The sequence below is a fragment of the Pristiophorus japonicus genome, chromosome 20 (assembly GCF_044704955.1).
Source record: "Pristiophorus japonicus isolate sPriJap1 chromosome 20, sPriJap1.hap1, whole genome shotgun sequence".
Lineage (NCBI taxonomy): Eukaryota > Metazoa > Chordata > Chondrichthyes > Pristiophoridae > Pristiophorus > Pristiophorus japonicus.
Genome location: NC_091996.1, coordinates 43,910,738 through 43,938,530, shown reverse-complemented (window position 1 = coordinate 43,938,530; position 27,793 = coordinate 43,910,738). Strand labels below are relative to the sequence as shown.

Below are 27,793 nucleotides of genomic sequence, written 5' to 3'. Positions count from 1 at the left end.
TTGAGAAGGAATTTCTTCTCCCAGAGTGTTGTGAATCTGTGGAATTCTCTGCCCAAGGAAGCAGTTGAGGCTAGCTCATTGAATGTATTCAAGTCACAGATAGATAGATTTTTAACCAATAAGGGAATTAAGGGTTATGGGGAGCGGGCGGGTAAGTGGAGCAGAGTCCAAGGCCAGATCAGCCATGATCTTGTTGAATGGCGGAGCAGGCTCGAGGGTCTAGATGGCCTACTCCTGTTCCTAATTCTTATGTTCTTATTATGTTCTTATGTTTTCCATTACTGCCTATTAGCCAAACCAACATATTACTTTACAAGACTACCTACTCTATTTTTGACAAGCTAACTGCAGGAAAATGAGAATTTCACCTCCCAATCTGATAAGCACAATACATTCTAGTCATTGCATCTTTGCAGGCATAATGTAGAGAGTCAGTTTCAAAATGCTAAAGGTAAAAATGTAATGGGATCCCAAAACTTTGTCTGCAATCATCAATAGAACCAAGCTGGTGTTTACAAGCACAGCTACATTCAGGGCGCCATCTGTAATTGCTGCCATTTCAAATGTTGCTTCGCTTGCTGTTGGCAAGAACTATTATTCATTGAAACCACTTTGTAGTTGAAATGCCACATCATGCTTAGATTTTAATTCTGAATCCAAAAACCCACAGTCACGTTTTACATTATGTGCCACAGCATAGCATGTATGAAATTGGCTTTGAGTTTTCACATAGCACTCCCACATCTGAGGAACAAAGGGCGTGAGGGCTAAATGCTGGGTAATACAAAAGTTAATGATGCATGTAATCAGGGCAGCACTGCCGGCAGTGATTAGGGCAGACTTATACTCTTCATGCTAGGATCCAGTTCCACTGAAGCAGAAGCTCAATGTTTGTGCTGGGTTTACGCTGGTTCCCAACAGGATAGATGTGTGTTCTTTGCGCCAGTGTCATCCTGGCTTTATCTGGGTGGGGACTGCAAGGTTTACACTCAGGTCATGCTGGCTCCTATCTAGTGGTGTACTGGAAATTGTAGAAGTAGATGTATCATGAACAAGATTTATTTTCTGAGGGTGGCTGGAGACATAATTGTGAAAACTGTGATTTTTGATATTTTATTTCCCGCACTTTAAAGACTTGCCCATGTCCTAACTCGCACCATCACCCCTGTGCTGGCTGACCTACATTGGCTCCCGGTTAAGCAACGCCTCGATTTCAAAATTCTCATCCTTGTTTAAATCCCTCCATGGCCTCGCCCCTCCCTATCACTGTAATCTCCTTCAGCCCACAACCTCCGACACTTCTGCGCTCCTCTAATTCTGCCCTCTTGAGCATCCCTGATTATAAACGTTCAACCATTGATGGCCGTGCCTTCTGTTGCCTAGGCCCTGAGCTCTGGAACTCCCTGCCTAAACCTCTCTGCCTCTCGACCTCACTTTCCTCCTTCAAGGCACTCCTTAAAACTTAGCTCTTTGACAAAGCTTTTGGTCACCTGCCCTAATTTCTCTTTATGTGGCTCGATGTCAAATTTTTTGTCTCATAATACTCCTGTGAAGCGCGTTGGGACATTTCATTAAGTTTAAGGCGTTATATAAATATAAGTTGTTGTTGTTGTTTTAATATAGGCAGCAATATATTCTGATATACATATATTACCATAAGATATTGAAAAGTATGCCATACAATTTAAACACAAAACAGCTTCCCCTGATGACTCAGAGCTTTTTTCCAATGAGTAGCTGAACAATGCAGACCAGAAAGTCCAGCAGCCCGTCAGGTTACAGCCAGCTAGCCAGGCCTCAGTGACACCATTAATTTGTAGCCAACTAACCAACCATAGCCGGAAAGCCACCAACTACCAAAACCAGCCAGCCACCACCATCGACCAGTCAACCATCCTGAAATTGACCACCACCAACCATCCATCAGAACCCACTCATCTACATCTAGCAGCCAGAAACCCCCGCCTGCAACCAGTCAGCAAAAGCCATTCGAACCAGAATCCCCCAGCCGCCAAAAGCCAACCTGCCCAGAGCCAGTCAACCACCAAACCTGCTAGCACCTGCAGAACTTTGTGAGCAAGAGCAGTGGTTTCATCAGGAGCAGAAGGGCTAGCAGGACTAGGAGAGGAATTGGTAATGGGACAGAATTAGACCTGGAACGCTAACATGAGGGGATTCGACAATAACAGAGCAACCAGGAATAGACGGGCAAGCAGCAGTGCCAGCAGAAGTGCTAGTGGCAGAATCAGGAGATGGAGAGTCAGGCACAAAAGTTGAGGCAACATCAGGAGGACAGGCAGTAACAAAATCAGAAACAGAAGAGCCAATCGGGGCAAGAGATGCGCCAGCAGAACCTTCAGCTAGTGAGCCAGAAGGAGAGAGGCGGTTGAGATCATTGGAAGTGGGAGAGGTGTGCGAGGTACAGCTCACTTCTAGTGTAGGAAGTAGGAGTATGAGACTTTAACTGAGAACTTTGCAGTCAAAGAAGACTGTTCCTTGCACAGCTCTCCCACACCCGGTATTCATTATTCTCCCACTCTGACCAGCTCTCGAGCTTCAGATCCTGCTGCTACTTCTCCTGTTCCAGATTCCACCACTTTTGCAGCAGGGGAGAAATTTCATCAGGTTGGCGATTGAAGCAAGTTTGTGCTGGCATTTATAGCAGCCAAAAAATGCACATAGGCTTGCCTCCAAAAATTTAAACCAGCTACCTGCATTTCACCCCCAATTAAACCCTCGACTCCTCTCTGGGCAGTCCTGCAAGGTTTGTGTCAGGGCCGTTCCACCTCTAATCTGGGACAAACTGTGCTATTGGTACCAAATGGTGGTAGGAATTGGGCTATCCCCTACAATCCGCCAAAGGCTGAGCTCCCAATCTCATCCAGACCATCCAGGGGGAATACACTGAGTGGAGAAGAGTTGCTTCCCCTGGAGACAAGCACAAATAAACAAAACGTTTGAAGAATAAAAATCAGATGCAGCCAACCTCTTCCACTTTCATTCCGAGTGACTGATCATAAGAACATAAGAATATAAGAACAGAAGAATTAGGAACAGGAGTAGGCCATCTAGCCCCTCGAGCCTGCTCCGCCATTCAATAAGATCATGGCTGATCTGGTCGTGGACTCAGCTCCACTTACCCGCCCTCTCCCCGTAACCCTTAATTCCCTTATTGCTTAAAAATCTATCTATCTTTGACTTGAAAACATTCAATGAGCCAGCCTCAACTGCTTCCTTGGGCAGAGAATTCCACAGATTCACAACCCTCTGGGCGAAGAAATTCCTTCTCAACTCGGTTTTAAATTGGCTCCCCTGTATTTTGAGGCTGTGCCCCCTAGTTCTAGTCTCCCCCACCAATGGAAACAACCTCTCTGCCTCTATCTTGTCTATCCCTTTCATGATTTTAAATGTTTCTATAAGATCACCCCTCATCCTTCTGAACTCCAAGGAGTAAAGACCCAGTCTACTCAATCTATCATCATAAGGTAACCCCCTCATTTCTCGAATCAGCCTAGTGAATCGTCTCTGTACCCCTTCCAAAGCTAGTATATCCTTCCTTAAGTAAGGTGACCAAAACTGCACGCAGTACTCCAGGTGCGGCCTTACCAATACCTTATACAGTTGCAGCAATACCTCCCTGCTTTTGTACTCCATCCCTTTCGCAATGAAGGCCAACATTCCATTTGCCTTCCTGATTACCTGCTGCACCTGCAAACTAACCTTTTGGGATTCATGCACAAGGACCCCCAGGTCTCTCTGCACCACAGCATGTTGTAATTTCTCCCCATTTCAAATAATATTCCCTTTTACTGTTTTTTTTCCCAAGGTGGATGACCTCACACTTTCCGACATTGTATTCCATCTGCCAAACCTTAGCCCATTCGCTTAACCTATCCAAATCTCCTTGTAGCCTCTCTGTGTCCTCCACACAACCCGCTTTCATAGAAACATAGAAACATAGAAACATAGAAAATAGGTGCAGGAGCAGGCCATTCAGCCCTTCTAGCCTGCACCGCCATTCAATGAGTTCATGGCTGAACATGAAACTTCAGTACCCCCTTCCTGCTTTCTCGCCATAACCCTTGATCCCCCGAGTAGTAAGGACTTCATCTAACTCCTTTTTGAATATATTTAGTGAATTGGCCTCAACTACTTTCTGTGGTAGAGAATTCCACAGGTTCACCACTCTCTGGGTGAAGAAGTTTCTCCTCATCTCGGTCCTAAATGGCATACCCCTTATCCTCAGACTGTGACCCCTGGTTCTGGACTTCCCCAACATTGGGAACATTCTTCCTGCATCTAACCTGTCTAAACCCGTCAGAATTTTAAACGTTTCCATGAGGTCCCCTCTCATTCTTCTGAACTCCAGTGAATACAAGCCCAGTTGATCCAATCTTTCTTGATAGGTCAGTCCCGCCATCCCGGGAATCAGTCTGGTGAATCTTCGCTGCACTCCCTCAATAGCAAGAATGTCCTTCCTCAAGTTAGGAGACCAAAACTGTACACAATACTCCAGGTGTGGCCTCACCAAGGCCCTGTACAACTGCAGCAACACCTCCCTGCCCCTGTATTCAAATCCCCTCGCTATGAAGGCCAACATGCCATTTGCTTTCTTAACCGCCTGCTGTACCTGCATGTTAACCTTCAATGACTGATGTACCATGACACCCAGGTCTCGTTGCACCTTCCCTTTTCCTAATCTGTCACCATTCAGATAATAGTCTGTCTCTCTGTTTTTACCACCAAAGTGGATAACCTCACATTTATCCACATTATACTTCATCTGCCATGCATTTGCCCACTCACCTAACCTATCCAAGTCACTCTGCAGCCTAATAGCATCCTCCTCGCAGCTCACACTGCCACCCAACTTAGTGTCATCCGCAAATTTGGAGATACTGCATTTAATCCCCTCGTCTAAATCATTAATGTACAATGTAAACAGCTGGGGCCCCAGCACAGAACCTTGCGGCACCCCACTAGTCACTGCCTGCCATTCTGAAAAGTACCCGTTTACTCCTACTCTTTGCTTCCTGTCTGACAACCAGTTCTCAATCCACGTCAGCACACTACCCCCAATCCCATGTGCTTTAACTTTGCACATTAATCTCTTGTGTGGGACCTTGTCGAAAGCCTTCTGAAAGTCCAAATATACCACATCAACTGGTTCTCCCTTGTCCACTCTACTGGAAACATCCTCAAAAAATTCCAGAAGATTTGTCAAGCATGATTTCCCTTTCACAAATCCATGCTGACTTGGACCTATCATATCACCTCCTTTTTTAAAAAGTGGGGTTACATTGGCTACCCTCCACTCCATAGGAACTGATCCAGAGTCAATGGAATGTTGGAAAATGATTGTCAATGCATCCGCTATTTCCAAGGCCACCTCCTTAAGTACTCTGGGATGCAGTCCATCAGGCCCTGGGGATTTATCGGCCTTCAATCCCATCAATTTCCCCAACACAATTTCCCGACTAATAAAGATTTCCCTCAGTTCCCCCTCCTTACTAGACCCTCTGACCCCTTTTATATCCGGAAGGTTGTTTGTATCCTCCTTAGTGAATACCGAACCAAAATACTTGTTCAATTGGTCTGCCATTTCTTTGTTCCCGTTATGACTTCCCCTGATTCTGACTGCAGGGGACCTACGTTTGTCTTCACTAACCTTTTTCTCTTTACATACCTATAGAAACTTTTGCAATCCGCCTTAATGTTCCCTGCAAGCTTCTTCTCGTACTCCATTTTCCCTGCCCTAATCAAACCCTTTGTCCTCCTCTGCTGAGTTCTAATCTTAGTGTCATCTTCAAATTTTGTTGCACTACACTCTGTCCCCTCCTCTAGGTCATCTATGTATATTGTAAACAGTTGTGGTCCCAGCACTGATCCCTGTGGCACACCACTAACCACTGATTTCCAACCGGAAAAGGACCCATTTATCCCGACTCTCTGCTTTCTGTTCGCCAGCCAATTCTCTATCCATGCTAATACATTTCCTCTGACTCCGCGTACCTTTATCTTCTGTAGTAACCTTTTGTGTGGCACCTTATCGAATGCCTTTTGGAAATCTAAATACACCACATCCATCGGTACACCTCTATCCACCATGCTTGTTATATCCTCAAAGAATTCCAGTAAGTTAGTTAAGCATGATTTCCCTTTCATGAATCCATGCTGCGTCTGCTTGATTGCACTATTCCTATCCAGATGTCCCGCTATTTCTTCCTTAATGATCGTTTCAAGCATTTTCCCCACTACAGATGTTAAACTAACCGACCTATAGTTACCTGCCTTTTGCCTGCCCCCTTTTTTAAACAGAGGCGTTACATTAGCTGCTCTCCAATCCGCTGGTACCTCCCCAGAGTCCAGAGAATTTTGGTAGATTATAACAAATGCATCTGCTATAACTTCCGCCATCTCTTTTAATACCCTGGGATGCATTTCATCAGGACCAGGGGACTTGTCTACCTTCAATCCCATTAGTCTGTCCAGCACTACCTCCCTAGTGATAGTGATCATCTCAAGGTCCTCCCTTCCCACATTCCTATGACCAGAAATTTTTGGCATGGTTTTTGTGTCTTCCACTGTGAAGACGGAAGCAAAATAATTGTTTAAGGTCTCAGCCATTTCCACATTTCCCATTATTAAATCCCCCTTTTCATCTTCTAAGGGACCAACATTTACTTTAGTCACTCTTTTCCGTTTTATATATCTGTAAAAGCTTTTACTATCTGTTTTTATGTTTTGCGCAAGTTTACCTTTGTAATCTATCTTCCCTTTCTTTATTGCTTTTTTAGTCATTCTTTGCTGTTGCTTAAAATCTTCCCAATCCTCTAGTTTCCCACTAACCTTGGCCACCTTATACGCATTGGTCTTTGATTTGATACTTTCATTTATTTCCTTGGTTATCCACGGCTGGTTATCTCTTCTCTTGCCGCCCTTCTTTTTCACTGGAATATATTTTTGTTGCGCATTATGAAAGAGCTCCTTAAAAGTCCTCCACTGTTCCTCAATTGTGCCACCGTTTAGTCCTTGTTTCCAGTCTACTTTAGCCAACTCTGCCCTCATCCCACTGTAGTCCCCTTTGTTTAAGCGTAGTACGCTCGATCAAAGAGTACCAACAACACAGGCCTGGTAATAGGTGGCTTCCCTCTGAGGCAGTGAGCAGTGTTTGGTATGGAGGATGACAACAGTACAAATCAAAACTTTAGCCATCATTTGTCAGTAATTTGGCAATGTTGCTATAAGGATCCATAATATACAATGCTGGGAGTAGTTTAGTGTAGATTAAAGATTTGTTTATCATTGATGTGGTTAAAGTACTAAAACATTTCTATCCTCTTCCACAACCTGTCCACACCCTCATATCTCGAAATAGCCCCGATCATGTGGTGCTATAAACTATCTCCTTGACTGAGTAAAAAAGATTTTTAAAAAATAGAAATAGTAACATGAAGTATGCAATGGATTTAGAACATATAAACCTGTTAGCTTACAGAAAACATTGTTAACAGAAGCAAATCATGTAAATATTGCCTGTAAATAAATGATAGATTTACAGGGAATATTGCAGGCCTGTTCTGCTTTTGACACCACTACCTGCTTTAGAGTGGTTTGAGCTGGTGGTATCACGTCATTCTGCCTACTCTGTACTCGTGTTTGGTCTGTATGTTCTCACAGATTGACATAAAGCAATGATTCCCGGAGTCCAAATATTTGTTCATTTTTTTTAATCCCCTACCAAGAACCAACCCACGCAGCACAAAGTTGAAATACCATCAAGGTGCTCTGCACATGTTAGCCAGAATTCAAGACCATCATCATAGGCAGTCCCTCGGAATCGAGGAGGACTTGCTTCCACTCCCAAAGTGAGTTCTTTGATGGCTGAACAGTCCGATACGTGAGCCACAGACCCTGTCACAGGTGGGACAGACATTCGTCGGGGGAGGGATCGGTTGGGCTGGTTTGCCGCGCGCTCCTTCCGCTGCCTGTGCCTGGCCTCTTCATGCTCTGCGGTCTGCGGCCAGGGTCTCCCAGGTGTCGTGGTGATGTCGCACTTTACCAGGGAGGCTTTGAGGGTGTCCTTATAACGCTTCCGCTGTCCTCCTTTGGCTCATTTACCATGAAGGAGCTCCTCATAAAGCATTTGCTAAGGGAGTCTCGTATCTGGCATACGAGCTATGTGGCCTGTCCAGTGAAGCTGATCGAGTATGGTCAGTGCTTCAATACTGGGGATGTTAGCCTGGTCGAGGACACTGATGTTGGTGCGCCTGTCCTCCCAGGAGATTTGCAGGATCTTGCGGAGACATCTTGGTGATATATCTCCAACGACTTGAGGTGCCTTCTGTACATCGTCCATGCCTCACACCCATACAGGAGGGCGGGTATTACTACAGCCCTGTAGACCATGAGTTTGGTGGTAGATTTAAGGGCCTGGTCTTCAAACACTCTTTTCCTCAGACGGCCGAAGGCTGCGCTGGCGCACTGGAGGCGATGCTGAATCTCCGCATCAATGTCTGCATTGTTGATAAGAGGCTCCCGAGATATGGGAAATGGTCCACATTGTCCAGGGCCGTGCCGTGGATCTTGATGATTGGAGGGCAGTGCTGTGCGGCGATGACAAGCTGATGAAGGATCTTTGTCTTACGGATGTTAAGCGTAAGGCCCATGCTTTCATATGCCTCATGAATACATTGACTATTTGGATATAGTCAAATTCAAAGACACCATCAAATTGACAACTTCACTTCCGAGTTAATATATATCTGTACCCACGATAGATATTCTGTTGCAGATCACACTGGTGCAGCAGATTTGTTTTTAACCGACCTGACAAGACTAGACAAAGTCCTAAGTGCTTTTTTCCTCACCCAATTATTTTGGGGGGAAGTTTGTGCTCATCCAAGTGAAGGAATTTTTTTGCTTTCTGTTTTCGAGCATTGAGCGCTTCCAGGTCAGGAACAAAACCGCTTCACATTGACGCTACAACTGAAGTATAAATGTACCCTGAATCTCTGCCACAATGCTTTCATTCCTCATTTTCTGAATCATTTGACCAGATTACAACAGATTGCATTGTTCCTGTACTGATCTGACAACTGCACCATTACCCCAGTAGGCTTTATGTTATATTCTTTAGAGATATTTTTCTGCTGCTTGCATTCTTGGTTGCTACTTACAGGAAGACCTGGCTTTCCTGGTAATCCAGCAGACCCCGAAATTCCATGCTGCGTCTAAAAATGGCACAAAACAGATACATCATCGGCAAATCAAAAGGTAAAATAGCACAAATTATCTAAAGCTTAAAAGGTTATTTTGTCAATAATTCTTATATCCTACTAATATTGAAGAAGGAGATTTCAATATGTGGGTGGAATAAACATACATTCTATTTGCTCTGAATTAGTTCTATGAAAAGAATGGTTGCCCCCTCTATGAACCAATGACATTGTCCTTACAAAACCCTTTACAACAGTCATTCCAGGTTATCCTGATTTGGTTAAAGATCATTATTGACTCCTGTCGGATGTTTTGCTCATTTTAATAATATCTGGGTTGCGAGCTGGCTGAACATGATAATGCTCCAATGTGGTGTCTGAAAACAGACAGGTGTCAGCCTGTGGTAGTAATTCTGCATGTTGGTAAATTCCTGAACCTGACGGTGTTGTCAGGGGACAAGGGGTACCACATGAAGGCCAGGTGTTTCTCCTCAGGCAATGAGAGGAAAATTGGAGGGCATGTCATCTCAGGCCAATCTTGCTGAGAGCTACTCATTGACTCGAGAGGCCAGGGAGCAAGTTAACTATTCTCCCTAAAGGTCATGGAGTAATGCATGGCTTGAAATGGCCTAAAAAGGGGAAATGAATATAAACTTTTAAAACTGGAGGATAATTACATCAACAGAAACCCACTTGGGTACTGGCACGACAACATCTGCTTTATTTAAGAACATATTAAACTATAACAGATATAATAGGGCACGAATGCACATATATAATAAGAATGAGGTTTTGTACTTACAGGCCAGCCTGCTTGCAATATATGATAGAATGGTGTTTGCTGTAAAAGTATAGAAGGATGATTCAATTAAATCATTTAATTTCTGTATTTTAAACAGTGCAAAACAATGTTGTATATGGATGAATAAAATTGTGTTTACTTTTTTAAAATCAGGAAATTTAGTGCAATTCATTCAAAAATAATTGAAATATGACAATTTTAAAATGCTACTCATTATAGTCTCCTATAAGATAATTGGGTTTGTACCATTATACAGCAAATTTTACGAGTATGACAAGGAGCCTTAAAAGTAAACCACTCACAAAATCAAGAATATGGGTTTTTTAATTTCCTCTCCATCCTTGAAGTCCACATCAGACATGTGGTGACAACAAATAAAACTCTCATTTCGACACAACCTCTTCACATTTCTGTTTGTATTTGTTTTTCCTGCGCTTCACTCACATTGTGACCGAAAGGAGATATGTTTAGATTTTTTTAAAGAAAGAAAACTTAAACTATTTTCTCCCAGTAGCAACTGGAGGAAGTTTCAAAATATAAAGGTAAGTAATGTATTCCCTAAATTGGCAACAAGGGAATAATTGAATAAAATTGAACAAAATTCCTTCCCATTTAGATTAAAAATTGCAATGCCCATGTTTATTGTAGATGCCATAATATTGGAAATTGCACTAAGGAAATTGTCAAAAAAAATGTTTATGTAGGCCCAAATTTCCTTTTGGTGATGGACTTAACTTTATTCCCTCTAGTTACCAACCCACCAACTGGTACGAATAGTTCATCCTGATTCAGTCTCATATTACTGAAGTCTCAATTGGTAACCAGAAAATGGAACCCTTCAGAAGGTACAATTAAAACAATTCTGCTCCCTGCTTCTGTTTCTCAACTACCTACCTGACTGAATTCTGGAACAGAGTAGTGAATAGGAAATATTCATGACCAATGAGTATCTTATGTGAGCAATCCTGCTTTTAATTAGGTTATATTTTCAGGCAATAAATGAATGTGGTAAAGGAAAATAGACAGACATAAATAGAATTAAAAGAATGGTTGGGATTGTCAGTTTGTGGTTATTGTGGTATAAAACTCCATATGTACAGAAAAAATAAATTGGTTGTTGTTTAATTTAGGACCTATAACTTTCTTCTGGGTGATTGCAATGATAAATATCTAGCAATGATTTGTTCAAAAATACTGTTGCCTATTTATTCCTAACAAATGTAGACAGATAAATGCTTGAAAATTGGTGTGTGGCATTTAAGAACATGTGCAGATCATTTAATAAAATGAATAAAGATAAAGGAAGAATGAGAAATTTATTTGGAGGGTGTTGACATGAAGAAAAAAATGTTCATATAACAATTATAATTGTATTGGTGTGTGGGTGAGTTTGAGGAGAGGGCCAGGAAAGGCAAAAGGGCCAGCCCTGCAATTAGCACAAACTCTCCAAACAATAGAACACAAATTGTCCTGTGACAGTCGTGAGATACTGCAGTTTTCTGCAGCGTGCTTGATTGCCTTAGGGAGTCAGAGAGAAATTTCCCAAAGTTTTTTGTGAACTGCCAATGGTTTGTTTTTTTGCCTCTCCCAGGAGATTGCACGGCTAGACATCCAGAAGTTCTATTTTTACTAAGGCAAGGCGGTTCACAGCATCTAGAATGATGTGCATGGTTGCGCCATGTCTGGATGCAGCTTTTCCCATCCTTCTTTCGAGAGGTTTATAAAGAAGTACTGTGAAGTATTACAGACATGACTTACAGAGAAGGCCAACCAGTCTTCATTTGAATTTCTCCACAGATAAATTGTTGGCAGGCCAGGAGGACCAGGAAGACCAGGGGCACCTGTTTGGCCAGTCCGTCCCATGACACCTGGATAACCCTGAAATCAACAGCAACATCCAGAGCTTGTATTTTTACTATGATGGCAACACGGTTTGCAACATCTGTGCGGTTTAACCTTTCACAACAATAACTATGAAATCATATGGGGACCATCTACATGTTGATAAATAGTTTTAAATGTTCAACAGGGTATTTTCAGACTTAAATCAGTAGGAAAGCAATTATTAAATCAGCCTTAAACGACAATGAAGTTATACAATGTTCTAGATAATAAATACATGTGAAATAAAAATAAAGCTCTCATTGTTATTTCCATTTAAAAGTGCACCCCACCATGTTTTCTTCAGGTTTAACTTTTATTAAGTATCAGCAATGGGCCAGCCCAAAAGCTACCATACTAAAACCATAAACTAGCATGCCTGGGTTTGACTTTCAATTCGGAGTGACATTCACTAAGTTTTTTAAGCTGGGCAAGTTAGTCAATCTCGGTGCTGGGGGATGGAAGGAGGAAGGGAAGGTAGTCTTGGTCACATCATAGATCTGTGCTTCCTGTCAAGTCAATCAGGCCAGGAGAACTTGCAGGAATCTGTGAGCAGGATCATGTCATGTATTCAACTATCATTGTAACCCATGTATAAGCTGACCTAAGTTGTATACCTTGAGAACATTGACCACAAGGGGGTGAACTTGTGGGAGACACTCCTGACCTGGACTTTCAGGTATAAAAGGGGAAGCTCCACCCACCTTCATCACTTGAGGTCTTGGTAATAAAGGTAACTGGTCACAGAGTGACCTTCTCTCAAGTATGGGCCTCGTGTGCATTTATACTGTATAGTAAGGACATATCAGATCATATTACCCATCTTACAGTAGGAGATAGTGGAGGTGAGGGGAGGGTGGGCGGGAGGGGGAAGAAAGAGAAAAAGTACTTGTGCATTTAATGCAAACAACATTTGAGAAAGCTGCCCTTGTTCTTTCTCTCACTTTCCCCAATACCTGTTGTTTGGCTTTAAATATAATTTCATCGTGGGAGGGGAGGCGAAGATTTCCACTGTTCACAACTTGCCGTGAAATTGTAAATGTGGGTATAAAGGGAGTATTTTTGGTATTGCTACAAATAGTAAATAGAGGAACAATTCCCCTTTCAGTTCTCTGAGCCTATAGATTGAAGGCATCTGAAAAACTGTACAACTGGACAGTGTTAGCATGTGAGGGAATGTGAACAATAACTGTTCCAAAGGCAGAAAAATCTCAGAATAGCCATTATAAAAAAATAGTAACTTCTAAAAGATAGCAATCAATTGGAAGAGTATCTGGGTCTGCCAGCCAGAAAGTATTCTCTCAGATTGACTTATGCAGGTCCAGATCTAATCCAGCTATCTGCCAATGAGGTCTGAGGATTACCATCCTTACCAAGCCTGGATGCGAACAGAATGTTGCTCATCAAGACTTTAGCCCAGTTAGCACTGAGCTTTTAGTCACATTCCAGTACAGGGAACAGCATCTAGAACAGAGGTGGGTGGGGTGGCTTGACCCATCCACCTCCACGGAGGTGTGTGGGGGGCCTGACCCATCCACCTCCATGGCACGAACCTGGTATTGCAGTACTTCCAGGAACAGTGCAGTGGCTCTAGGCCTTTTGGCTAAGAGCATTGGCGCAGAGTGATCCTTGATGTGTGCAAGGTGACCTCTGGCGTTTGTGATTTGACAAAGAATTGGAAAGATTGGCTACGAATTTTTAAAAAAAGAAAAAAAAAAATCTAGGACCAGAAAGAATGCCAATCCTATTGTGTTCCTAACACAGATGAGACTGCACACAGGGCGGTTAAAGTAACAGTGACCTCAGTCTTTAATAAGACACTCCAGAGTGAGGAACAGGCCTTAGGGGCTGGCTTATATACAGTGCTCCCAAGGGATGCTGGGATCCCTTGGGACTTCAGGGGATGAGCTCCCTGGTGGCGGAACATGGGAGTGCATGCTTTACAGGTACACAACAAATCCCAAATCAGATCAACATTAGCTGACACGTGACATCTCCAGCTGGTCAGCACTCCACAAGGACAAGATGAGGAACATCTCCTCAAGCGGGAGAAAATATTCCCTGTGACTTCCCCTTTACTTAAATATTTGTGGGAAAAGGGATGGAAGGGAGTACCTTAGATTGAGAGTACATTCCCCACTTCTCCATCGCTCCATCCAGCCCCAGAAAGTACTCAAAGGGAACTCTCGTTTTCCAACTGAACTTTATTTTAATTTTTTCCAAAGCTTCTAATCCTCAACAAACAATATAGTTCTGAATCCATTTCTAATAATAGTCAGGCTGCACTTTGTTTTCAATGTGGATTGTCATTTATAGCAGATATTTATGATTTGACATCTAATTCTGGGAGGTGACAACAATTTATTGCTGTAAACCAATCCAGACTAAACAACAATTTTAATAATGAATGCTTACATAACAAATGTCAAAGCAGGAGAGTGATGCTCTTCATTAATGATCAGATGAGTAAGTAGACATATGATAACAGTATGGAGCAGGATACGATTTTACTATATAACATTTTTGGAAGGTAATACTAGACATGCTGAGATGACCAAAGCCCAAGTCACCTCAACCTTTGCTTACCAGATTGCACATAATTCTCTCTCGCCTTACAGTTACTCAATTATTTAATTTAGCGTTACTGTGCTAAACAAGTTCACAGCTTGGCTACTGAAAATCCAAGCTTGGATTTCACATTTGCTACACTGTTCTCCACGGTTCACTTCAGATTAGTGAAGGCGTGCAGTCCTTTTCCTTGTCATGTTTAATCGTTCTATGTTGTAATGAAGGAAAAAGCACATTATAATGGAACAGCACTAAACTTTAAGTGAAACCTTGTGATGTCGGCTATTTGAATAAATACATCAAGCTAAGTCCCTTTTCTTTGCTGTTTCACACATTCGTAGCCAATTATGCTGCATATTGTTTAGATCAGCCAATATTTTCTGTGGTCCTAGTGATGAATGATGAGAGGGGCTAAGGCTGAATGCAAACCACACCGAGAGCCAAAGCTGAGATGGTGGTCTGTGTATGGGAAGACATGAAAGGAAGGGTGAGATAGCCAGAGTGGGTGCTGGCAGAGAGGAGAATGTGATGGAAAAATCCTGTGGCATTAATGGTTATGCTGAGTGACTAAGCTAACGTTAGTTGTCAGAGCTCTGAATTTTAAAAGCCTCTTTCTGGCACTTATAGAGATCAAAAAAGGATTTCCAACACCAAGGTAGTGTCCTTCTGAATCAACAGATGTGATTAATGAATTATCCATTGTTTGGTTCTGAGAGAATTTTCTATTTGCATTGCTATTAGCAGTCACCTGCCTATCCATCCATAACTCAGCAGAGAGCTGCTTTGAGCTTTTGTTAAACAAAAACCCACACAGCTTAACATAGCTTGTGTTCAAGTCCTTTCCATGAAACAGTACCCAAAGAATCCTGAACTGTATCAGTCTACGACTGCTGGATCTTCAGGGCCCCAAGTCCCCCATTTTAAAGATTCTTCAGTTGAGGTATTAAAGGCTGGAATCTGCCAAGGATGGACCAAGCCTTTTGGCACCGAGGGAGGGAGATCCACAAAGGTCATGATCCAGACCTAGGTGAAAAGGGGCGACACCCCCTGCAGAGCCCTGGGAGGACAGGCGCAACAACATCAGTGTCCTCGTCCAGGCCAACATCCCCAGCATTGAAGCACTGACCACACTCGATCAACTCCGCTGGCAGACCACATAGTTCACATGCCAGACATGAGACTTCCAAAGCAAGTGCTCTACTCGGTGCTCCTTCACGGCAAACAAGCCAAAAGTGGGCAGCGGAAACGCTACAAGGACACCCTCAAAGCCTTCCTGATAAAGTGCAACATCCCCACTGACACCTGGGAGTCCCTGGCCCAAGACCTCCCTAAAAGTGCGGCAAACCAGTCCCACCCATCCCTTCCCTCAATGACTATCTGTCCCACCTGTGACAGAGTCTGTGGCTCTTGTATTGGACTGTTCAGCCATCAAAGAACTCACTTCAGGAGTGGAAGCAAGTCTTCCTCGATTCCGAGGGGCTGCCTACGATGAGAGCTACTAAATTCTGGAAGATGTTCAACGAAGTCACCAAGTTAATCAAGTCACAGCAGGTAGTCGCAGCGTAAAGCAGTGCAATCATCATAGGCAGTCCCTCAAAATCAAGGGACTTGCTTCCACTCTAAAAGTGAGTTCTTAGGTGACTGAACAGTCCAATATGGGAATTACAGTCTCTGTCACAGGTGGGACAGACAGTCATTGAAGGAAAGGGTGGGTGGGGAGTCTGGTTTTCTGCACGCTCCTTCCGCTGCCTGCGCTTGATTTCTGCATGTTCTCGCCGACAAGACTCGAGGTGCTCAGCGCACTCCTGGATGCACTTCCTCCACTTAGGGCGGTCTTTGGCTAGGGACTCCCAGGTGTCGGTGGGGATATTGCATTTTATCAATGAGGCTTTGAGGGTGTCCTTGAAATGTTTCCTTGGCCCACCTTGGGCTCGTTAGCCATGTAGAAGTTCCGAGTACAGCGCTTGCTCTGGGAATCTGGTGTCAGGCATGTGAGCAATGTGGCCCCCCACAACAGAGCTGCTCGAGTTTGGTCAGTGCTTCGATGCTGGGAATGTTGGCCTGGTTGAGGACGCTAACGTTGGTTGCGTCTGTCCTCCCAGGGGATTTGCAGGATCTTGGGGAGACATCGTTGGTGATATTTCTCCAGTGATTTGAGGTGTCTACCATATATGGTCCACGACTTTGAGCCATACAGGAGGGCGGGTATCACTACAGCCCTGTGGACCATGAGCTTGGTGGCAGATTTGAGGGCTTGATCTTCGAACACTCTTTTCCTCCGGTGGCTGGAGGCTGCACTGGCGCACTTGGTCAGGATCACAGATTGCATGTTGTCGTGGAGCAGGCGGAGGATGGTGACAAACTTTTGGGGGCAGCCGAAACGGAGGAGGACGCTCCATAGTCCCTTGCAGTTGATCGTGTCAAAGGTCTTTGTAAAGTCAAAGAAGGCCATGTACAAGGGTTGGTGCTGTTCCCTGCATTTTTCCTTGCAGCTGTCGCGCCGTAATAATCAATGTTAGAAGCATGTTTCACATCTCCACAAACCTTGCCCTCCCTGTCTCGAATACAATGTACTATATCACTAGAATAACCACAAGGGACGATGAGAGCTTTCACTCCCCCTTCCTTCCCCTCCAAAGAGTCCTTAGTCAGCACCCACGTCAGTGTTCTCGTTCAGGCCAACATCTCCAGCATCAAAGCATTGACCACGCTCAATCTGCTTCGATGGATGGTCACATCGTCCGCATGCCCGATACTAGAGTCCCAAAACAAGTGCTCTACTCAGAGCCCCAGGTGGGCAGAGGAAACACTTTAAGAACACCCTCAAAGCCTCCTTGAAGAAATGCAACATCCCCACCAATACCTGGGAATCCCTGGCCCAAGACTGCTCAAAGTGGAGGAAAAGCATCCAGGAAGGCGCCGAACAGCTCGAGTCTCTTCGCCAGGAGCACACGGAAGCCAAGTGCAAACAGCGAAAGGGGCGCACGACAACCCAAGCACCCCACCCACCACCTGCCCCACCTGTGACAGAGACTGTAGGTCCCGCATTGGTCTCTTCAGTCACCTGAGAACTCATATTAGTGTGGAAGCAAGTCATCCTCTATTTCGAGGGACTGCCTAAGAAGAAGGGAAGAGCCTTCAAACGCTCCACTTTCTTCATCAAGGAGAAAGCAGCCCACAGTCAGTCAAAGAGAACAAAGTGCATCAAGGTGTCTGCGGAAAGGCATCAACCAGCCATTTCAGAACTTCCTGCCACTGAGGTGACATCAAGGATAAGTAGAGGAAATCAGAATTAAAAGAGCACACATTGGCAGGGGAAGCAAAGTGGTGAAAGAAAAACAGTTGGAAGACATACAGATTTCTTTTCATTTAAATATACCATGAATGGGACATGGGTGGAATGATTTGTGGCAAGGCAAGAGAATACTTAATGGGAAAGAGGAGCAGCATGTTTTCTAACACGAGCAAAAGCAGTTGCGGAGGAGAGTTACATTACAAAGTTACAAAGCGTTACAAAGTATGTACAGCACAGAAACAAAGCCATTCGGCCCAACAGGTTCATGCCAGTGGTTATGCTCCACACGAGCCTTCGACCACCATTCTTCATCTAACCCCATCAACATATCCTTCAATTCCTTTCTCCCTTAGGCACTTATTTAGCTTCCCTTTAAATGCATCAATGCTGTTCGCCTCAACTATTCATTGTGGTAGCGAGTTCTACATCCTAACCACTCTCTGTGTAATAACGTTTCTCTTGGCCTCCCCATTGGATTTATTCGTGACGATATTATATTTATGGCCTCTAGTTCTGGTGTCGCCCACAAGTGGAAATATCTTCTCTACATCTACCCTATAAACCCTTTCATAATCTTAACGAGCTCTATCAGGTCACCCCTCAGTCTTCACTTTGAGAGCCCCAGCCTGTTCAATATTTCCTGATAGGTGTGTGTATATAGGGCCATGTCAGCAAATAATGCCGAAAGGAATTAGAGACGGTAACAACTTGGATTTATATAATGCTTTAAAATATCCCATGGCTCTTCATAGGAACATTATCCACCAAAATTTGAAACTGAGCCATATAAGATGGGCTCAATTTTGCCTAAAGCCGTTTTTTTTGTGTATTGCCAGAATTACGCCCATTTTTCTAGGCCAGAACGAATCCAAAAATAAATGTGCCAAGTTTCCCCCGCTCTATTTTTCAAAATTGTCACCCCGCAGCCTGTCCTGTAGCCTCAGGGGTTGGAGCCTACTGTCTGCACCGAAAAAACGATGCTGCCCCTTCTGTGCATGCGCGAAAAAAAGGACGTTTTTGACGTGATTCCTACGGGTGCGCATTTGCAGTACAGCTCCCAGTCTACAATCAGCCATTTTTAAAGAGCCAGTTGTGAGTGTGAGAACTTTGAATGCTGTGTGAGAACTGTAATTATCATCGGAAAAATCGGAGCTGCAATACAAGATGCAACGAGGCGCAAGGACCAAGAATTTCTTACAGGATGAAGTGGAGGCATTAGTTACTGTAATTGAGGATAGATAGTAGGAGCTGGACACTAGCAGAGGTCACATAAAAGTTCCACCCAAAGAAATGAAGAAACGCTGGAACCAACTTGCAGAAGATTACTGTGCAATGGCGACCACCCCGCGGTCTGGAGGCCAGTGCAAAAAGAAATGGCAGGACCTTTGTCAAGTAGTTAGTGTAAGTAATATTTTCATTTTTTAATGGAATTGCAATTGTAAATGTGACCATCTGTATATGTCCCACCCAGCAGAAAGACATCCTCTCCGAAAAGTTACATTTTCATCTTTGCAGAAGAAAGTGGCACACAACAAATGAGAAAGAACTTGAGCAGGAGGAGACCCAGCAAATCTGCACCCACTGACACCCTTGGAAGTGAGGGTCGCTGCTTTGATGGGTCCTGCCTGGAAAAAAGCAACCACCACTGCACAAGGTGGCCCACACTTGAGGGAGAGGGTAAGTCTTGCAAATTACAGAGTCTGGCTTTGCTAAATGTTAAGTACTGTGCAGGCTAGCCATACTTTGGTTCATGGGGATGTCTCCATCAGCTACGTTTCGGTTGATGCATTCGGTTGTGTTATCATTCATCCTGGTCCTTCAAATGAATCTGCTGCCTGCGCTGTGTGAGCCTATTCATGCCACCCACCCTGCCCCTCTCTGCTGCTAACCATTTGTCTGTTCTGTTATATTTTGCAGAACTTGAGGCCAATCATGACAATGAAGAAGATTGAGATGAGGGCGAGCCTTAAGAGGAGAACATCTTCCAATTCCACCTTCCAGACCAAGCGCATGGGGGTGAGGTGGAGGGGGAGGGGATGGATGAAGCCCCCACTATTGTACACACTTTTGAGGAGGTGCAGGAGCCGCCCATTGATGTGCTAGCCCCTCTCTGAGTCGTGATTTGAGTGTTGGTGCAACATTCCATGGTTTCCCACTGTCCGAGGCTGGGGATTCCAGTGATGTGCAGCGACGCACACCCAGGGCCCCACCGTCCGAGGCTGCAGGTCCAAGTGCGATGCAGCAAGACACACCCAGGGCCCCACTGTCCCAGGCTGCGGGTCCCAATGGGATGCAGCAAGGCACACCCAGGGCCCCACCGTCCGAGGCTGCGGGTCCCACTGGGATGCTGCGAGCCACACCCAGGGTGAGGAGTGGAAGAAGAGCTCAACCACGCTCTCCTGAGGTGCAGGATCTAACAGATGTGATTCAGATGATGGCAATGAGTGCAGAGAGCATTGACTTTACCCGATCACTCCTGGACACCATCAGTGGGGTGGGTGATGAGGTATCGGGACTGTCGGGAGAAGTAACAACACTCTCACGAGAAATGGGAATGATGTCCGGGAACATGAGGGAGAGAATATCTCAGTCAGTTGAAACCACATCGGTGCACATGAGGGAGGGAATGTCGCAGGTAGTTGACACACTGTTGCTCAACATGAGGGAGGGCATGTCACAGGTAGCTGAGACACTGTCGGCGAACATGATGGAGGAAATGTTGGAGGTAGTTGAGACACTGTCAGGGCATATGAGGGAGGGAATGTCGGAGTTAGCTGCTGCAATAAGGGAACAGGCCCAGACCTCGCGCCCATTGACAGAATCAACTGCCACTCCCACTCCAATCCCCAGACCAGCCTTTGAAGAGGCCCAAGCCGGGACTTCCACATTACTGCCTGGCCACCCCACCCCATCCCCCATCAAGAAGTGCAAATTACCCGAGATGTTCGAAAGAATAAGCTTGGTACCAACCCGAGAAACACCAAGACCAAGCACACCAGGAGGTCATAGGATAAGATAGAGGAGAGATGGGTGCAGCCTTTCTTTGCTGCTGTTGTTGTTATTATTATTATTATTGTTGTTACTATTGTAACTTTTCTCAAATGAAAAGATTTTTGTAAGTTATGTAAATTTACAAGTTTAAAAGTTAGTAAATGATCTTAAAGTTTTTAAGTGATCTTAAAGTTTGTAAGTGATTTTAAGTGAAAACTTTAAAGTTTGATATAAGAATATGATTATTAAAGTTAAGTTAAGTACAAACAAATATTTGTGAAACTTTTGAATAAAATATATTTTAAATTATAACTGAATTATTTACATTATTTGTTCCATTATTAACACGGCGTTTGGAACTCAAGAAGAATCATTTCCATTATTTCCATTATTTGTTCGATTATTAACTCAACTTTTGAAATTTACAAAAATAATTTCCATCATTTGTTCCATTAACACAACACAAGATTATGGACCAGGTCCAAATAGTAAACATGGTCCATGTGGAATAGATGCCGCTGAGCCTTCAGGCAGCAAAGCATTTACGGATGGCGCAATTGTTAAAGGGGCATGAGGCCCGCCCTCCTCCGCCGTCATGCTCCAGGTACAGGCAGTTGCATGGCTTCCTCGTCCTTGTCCTCCTCGTCGTCATCCGCATCTTCCTCATCATCATCATCAGCCACTCTCATCTCAGGTGGGTCTTCTGCCTCATGATGGCTAAGTTATGCAGCATGCAGCACACAACAATGAACTGACCAACAATCTCAGGGGAGTAGAGCAAGTAGCCTCCGGAATGGTCCAGGCATCGGAAATGCTGTTTCAAGATGCCAATGATCCTCTCCATTATGCTGCGTATCGCAATATGCGACATGTTGTATTCCCGGTTAGCTTCCGTCCGGGTTACGCGTAGGGGCGTCATAAGTCAAGTGGCGAGGCCGTACCCTCTGTCTCGCAGTAGCCAGCTCTGCCCTTCAGGCTGCTGCTGAAACATGGCAGATATAATGCTCTCACGAAGGATGAATGCATCATGGGTGCTCCCAGGGTATCTTGTATCAACTGACATGATGCGATGCATGTCGTCACACACGAGCTGTACATTAATGGAGTGGAAACCTTTTCTGTTCCTGTACAGCTTGGAATCATCCAAAGGTGCTCACAAGGCGATGTGGGTACAATCAATGTAACTTTGGGAAGCCAGCAGTCCTCGAGCAGCCCACATCCCTTTCACGCATTGCCTGAGCAGTCATGGGGAACTTTATGTAGTCATTCCTCCGGGCATATAATGCAGCAGTCACCTGCCGAATGCAGATATGTGTCGCATGTTGAGAAATGGCGCACACATCCCCATTTGTAGCTTGGAACGATCCAGATGCATAGAATGAAAGTGCTTCAACTGACGAAGCAGTCCTCCTGATGCTTCTAGGTTGCAGGTCTGCTTTTATCAACTTACAGATCTCAGTTACAACTTCTTTTCGAAAACGCAGCCTTCTGACACAGTCTACATCACTCAGGTACGAAAGCCTGTCTCGATATACCTGAAGTGGGTATATCGAGACAGGTTTTAAGTGATCTGCCCATCACCCTACGGGCTCTCAGGTTCTTCATGCATTGACTTTGAATCAATTGTCTCCTCCGCAACACCATTATGCAAAAGGCTTGCACAAGGTATGACATTGTCAGTATTTCTCCCATGCCTAAACGGTTACCTTTGCAAGAAGCTCAAAATGGCAGGCAGGCAGGACAAGGTTCTTTATTCTCTCTCTCCACAGGTCTGTATGGACCACATCCAGGTCTGAGTAGGCGTAGTGATCAGGAACCTGCCCCCCCCCCCACCCATTCGCACCCCCTCCCCACCCCACTCCCCAATCCCGCGGGCTTGATTTGATGGGTCGTTCAGTCTTGTGATGCCTTCCGATCGCCTTCCACAGCTCCCCACCCAGCCGGGCTTGATTTGATGGGTAGTGCAGGCTTCTGATGCCTTCCTATCACCTTCCACAGCCCCCCACCTCCTCCCCGGGCTTCTTTTTCAGCCGAGCACCGAGCCCCTGTGTCTGGGCGTGGGACCGATTCTGCCAGCTGACGCTCCGACTCTCCAGCCCTGTTTGCAGACGTTCGGTGGTGACGTGTCAGTTGAAACAAATATGAAAACTTACAGAATTCCATCAAACTTCCATTTACTTTGTTATAAGGTAACAAAATTAAATCTTTATTTTGCATATTTAAGTCTTCTTGACTCCCTCTAAAACTTCACTGGCTGAAAAACAATGACGTCTTTCTGCGCCGATTTTTCAATGTGTGCTACTTTTTCTTAACTCGCCAGAAGGTTTTTCGGGAATGGTCACATACACCGACCGAGGAGAAGTTTTTGGGGGGCAAACTTCCATCATTGACAAAAACTGGTGCAGACATCATGGTCACCATGACGCAAAAAAAAACTAACCTAAAAAAAATCGTAACTGACTGAGTTACGCTGGCGCACGTTCCTTGGGGAAACTTTAATTTTTTAATTTACGCCAAAAAAACAGCGCAAATCACCGGAGAAAATTGAGCCCGATGTTAGGGCAGCTGAAAGAGGTAGGCTTTAAGTAGTGTCTTAAAGGTGGAAAGAGAGATAGAGAGGAAGAGAGGTTTAGGGAAGGAATTCCAGAGCTTAATCCTCGGCGGCTGAAGGCACGGCCACCAATGGTGGAGCAATTAAACATAAGAACATCAGAAATAGGAGCAGGAGTAGGTCATACGGCCCCTCGAGCCTGCTCCGCCATTCAATAAGATCATGGCTGATCTGATCATGGACTCAGCTCCACTTCCCTGCCCGCTCCCCATAACCTCTTCTTCACTTATCGTTTAAGAAACTGTCTATTTCTGTCTTAAATATATTCAATGTCCCAGCTTCCACAGCTCTCTGAGGCAGCGAATTCCACAGATTTACAACCCTCAGAGAAGAAATTTCTCCTCATCTCAGTTTTAAATGGGCAGCCCCTTATTTTAAGATCATGCCCTCTAGTTCTAGTCTCCCCCACCGGTGGAAACATCCTCTCTGCATCCACCTTGTCAAGCCCCCTCATAATCTTATATGTTTCGATAAGATCACCTCTCATTCTTCTGAATTCCAATGAGCAGAGGCCCAACCTACTCAACCTTTCCTCAAAAGTCAACCCCTCATCCCCGGAATCAACCTTTGCAATCTTTCTCCCTTTAAATAATAACTTGCTCTTTGATTTTTTTTCTGCCAAAGTGCATGACCTCACACTTTCCAACATTATACTCCATCTGCCAAATGTTTACCCACTCACTTAACCTGTCTATGTCTTTTTGTAGCTTTTTTGTGTCCTCCTCACACATTGCTCGCATAAAGTCAGGGATGCGCAGGAGGCCAGAATTGGAGGAGCACAGATATCTCGGAGGGCTGGAGGTGGTTACAGAGATAGGAAGGAGGAGTCCACAAGGAATTTGAAAACAAGGATGAGAATTTTAAAATCAAAGCAAAGGGGTGATGGGTGAATGGGACTTGGTGCGAGTTAGGATACGGGCAGCAGAGTTTTGGATGAGCTTAAGTTTATAGAGGGTGGAAGATGGGAGACTGACCAGGGGTGCATTGGAATAGTCAAGTTTAGAGGTAACCAAGGAAACGGGGCCTTGGCTGCTACTATCACCCCATTGCCCTTTCTTCACCTTCCTTCTCTGGTACATCAATGAGGAATCTTTTTCGAAGAGTAGAACTGCAGTTGTGACAAACAGATTATGAGAGTGAAACTCTTTCCATTTTTAAAAAGGTGAGGGTATTTTTTAATGGAGCAGGAAGCATCACATGCAAGCAGTCAATTGCAACCTGCTCCAATTGGTGCTGCTGTGTGTTTGGGAAGAGCTTCCAGCATCAAGGTTCCCTCTATCATAATTGGGTGGGGGGGAAATCAAATGTAATCTATAAGATGTAAGACCTTTAGCATTATTTTAATGCCTTCACATTCTATCCGAGGACTCACCATTTCATGGATCAAGCTCACCACAGTTGCTTAGCTCCAACTGTATCAGTGAGAGGATCCATGGGCAAAGATGTATCCTTTTTAGCTTTGGATCCCAAAGTGTTTGGGAATTTTAGTTCTAGCTAAGTACAACACATAACCTGTTGTAAACTTCGCTTTTGCTTTACAGGATGGGAAAGCGAACTAATGTGAAATGGGCAAGATCAATTTACAAAACGATAACTAACTGCTTCAGTTGAATATATCTATTGTAAACATTTAAATTGCCATTTTTTGATCCAACACAAAACAGCATGCAATATCCAAATATAGACGCCCAAACTATTTTCTCTGAAGATAAGCAATATTAGGAACACCTTTAGCTTGATTTTTTTTTTAAGGATGCAACTCACTTTATCTCCTTTAGGTCCTGGTGGTCCAGGGTCACCCTAATGTTGAAAGAAGAAAAGAAAAATGGATGTGAAACCCAACAAATAACAACTCTTAAAATCAACTCTTAATCTAACCAAAGTCTTCAGATAATACCAAAATATGAGGATGAGAGGGTTAGCCAATGAAGAGAGATTTAGTAGAACGGGCCTACACTCTCTGGAGTTTAGAAGAATAGGAGGTAATCTCATTGAAACGTAAGATTCTGAGAGGGCTTGACAGGGTAGATGCTGAGAGGTTGTTTCCCCTGGCTGGAGAGTCGAGAACTAGGGGGCATAGTCTCAGGATAAGGGGGTCTGCCATTTAGGACTGAGATGAGGAAAAATTTCTTCACTCAGAGGGTTGTGAATCTTTGGAATTGTCTACCCCAGAGGGTTGTGGATGGTCAGTTGCAGAGTATGTTCAAGGCTGAGATCGCTAGATTTTTGGACTCTGCGGAAATCAAGGGATATGGGGATCGGGCGGAAAATTGGAGTTGAGGTCGAAGATCAGCCATGATCTGATTGAATGGTGGACCACGCTCGAAGGGCTGTATGGCTTAACTCCTACTCCGATTTCTTATGTTCTTAAGATTGAGTGGTTTATATTTATCATCTCAACCCCAAAATTACATTGTTGCCTTGAAGCCACACTGAAGCATCTATTATTTTTCGGAATGTATTGTCGATGTTATATTGAGATTCTCATTTCAGTTTGCACTGAAAAAACAGCCGTTAATGTGGATCTCAAATGTCAGAACATAGAGTGCAAAAGCAAAGAAGTATTGCTGAATTCATACAAGCAATTGGTTAAGCTGCACTAAGACCATAGTGCACTGCTTTAGGCATCTGCTTTAGGACAGTTGTCAAGGAGGGCACACCAGAATAGAGTGCGCATCTTTAGACGTCTACTTTAGAAAGAATGTCAAGGAGGGCACAGAAGAGATTCACTAAGATAATAGCAGGGATGAGAACATTTAGTTGTAAGGATAGATAGGGAAACTGGGTTCCTGTCTTTAGAAAATGAAAAAAGAAAAAGAAATACTTGGATTTATAGAACGCCTTTCACGACCATCGGACGTCTCAAAGCACTTTACAGCCAATGAAGTACTTTTGGAATGTCATCATCATAGGCAGTCCCTTGAAACAAGGATGACTTGCTTCCACACCAAAAAAGGATGTGTCCACAGGTGTTTCAATGAAGGATCTAATATTCCAGATCCCGAACTACACCCTGAAGGGTGGAAGATGCCTCTGCGTGGATTTTTTTAACATGTGGTGGCCCTTGCACACCAGCCACCACATGGGCTTGGCAGAGCTAGGTCTTGGTCCAGTTGCAAGGGTTATCCAAGACGACTGGAGACCTGCTCTGCTGCACGGACCTAGTGCGCACACATACCGCAGTGTGGGCTGGCCCCTGGGTCCCTGGCCCAGAACTCCAGCCTCTCCTGGGCCCCATCACATCCATCCACAGTCTCTCACCGCACCTGCTGTACCTACCCACGCTCCAATCACCGACCTGGACCTTGATGACGTCACTCTTCGTTGCCGTGGGGAGCGTCAGGGAAGTGGAGCTGAGTCCATGATCGGATCAGCCCTGATCTTATTGAATGGCGGAGCAGGCTCGAGGGGCCAAACGGCCGACTCCTGCTCATCACTCTTACTTGTATTTCTTACTCATCACTCTTGGCTGCCGTCGCCCTCCTGCACCAGCTCGCGCTATACCTTGCAGTAGTATGCCTCCACACTGCTCCCGGGCCACCGCACCGGCGCTCCTTTTATGGCCCCGACCTGCCACGGGTGTTCTCACGCAAGTCGGGCTGTATGGAGTGTAGTCACTGTTGTAATGTAGGAAATGCAGCAGCCAATTTGCTTTCTCAGCACTGTACTGGAACGTCAGCCTAGACTTTTTGGGCCGGATTTTCGGCTTTTTGTTTTTTTCGGCGAAAATGGTCATGATATGTGAAAATTAACGTTTACGTTGCGCTACCGTTTTTAGGCCGAACTATCAGGTTTTACATCAGGTAAGAGGGGCGTTGCATGAGGATTCGGGCCGCAAAAACGTGAGTTTCGCCAAATTTAGACTGGGGCCGGGAATGCTGCGAAAGGGACCTTGGGAAGGGGCGGGGGGGGGGGAAATAAAATAAAATTGTAAAAAACATTCCAAAAACATTCACAAAACCCTTAGCTAACAAATCGTTGAAAAAGAATTAAAAAATGAAAACGTTAACTTACCTTTTTCGCAGGTTTTCATACTTACCGCTGCTGGCAGGGGCTGCACCGACAGGTTTGTCGCTATTCTGGATGCAGTGTACGGGTTGGGAGAGTGCCAAAAGTCCGACGCAAACGCAATGTTGCATGTCGGCGCACCTCTCCCCGGCGGTACATCCCATCGCCGCCACAAACAAGTACCCGAGGAGCCCACCCAGACTTTGCGGTGAAAACCCAGTCACAAACTTCTTGAAAATCCAATTCTTTGGATCTTCGGGTGGGACGTGAACCCACAAACCTTCTGGTTCAGAGGCGAGAGTGCTACCCACTGAGCCACAGCTGACACCACACAACAGAGAACATGCAGAGGACATCTAAGAAGTGTCCAGAGATGTGAGGCATTTTGATAAGGCAAATACAAAAAAATTATTTCCACT

The 27,793-nt window shown here is 44.6% G+C and overlaps 1 long non-coding RNA gene across 1 annotated transcript in view; it reads right to left on the bottom strand.

The window, feature by feature from the left end:
* Positions 1-9,223, bottom strand: part of LOC139232923 (uncharacterized) — a 35,345-nt gene extending 26,122 nt beyond the window's left edge. Inside the window, exon 1 of the long non-coding RNA XR_011588104.1 lies at positions 9,180-9,223. This is a non-coding gene — a long non-coding RNA (uncharacterized lncRNA). The remainder of the gene's footprint in view (positions 1-9,179) is intronic.
* Positions 9,224-27,793: the final 18,570 nt, after the last annotated feature.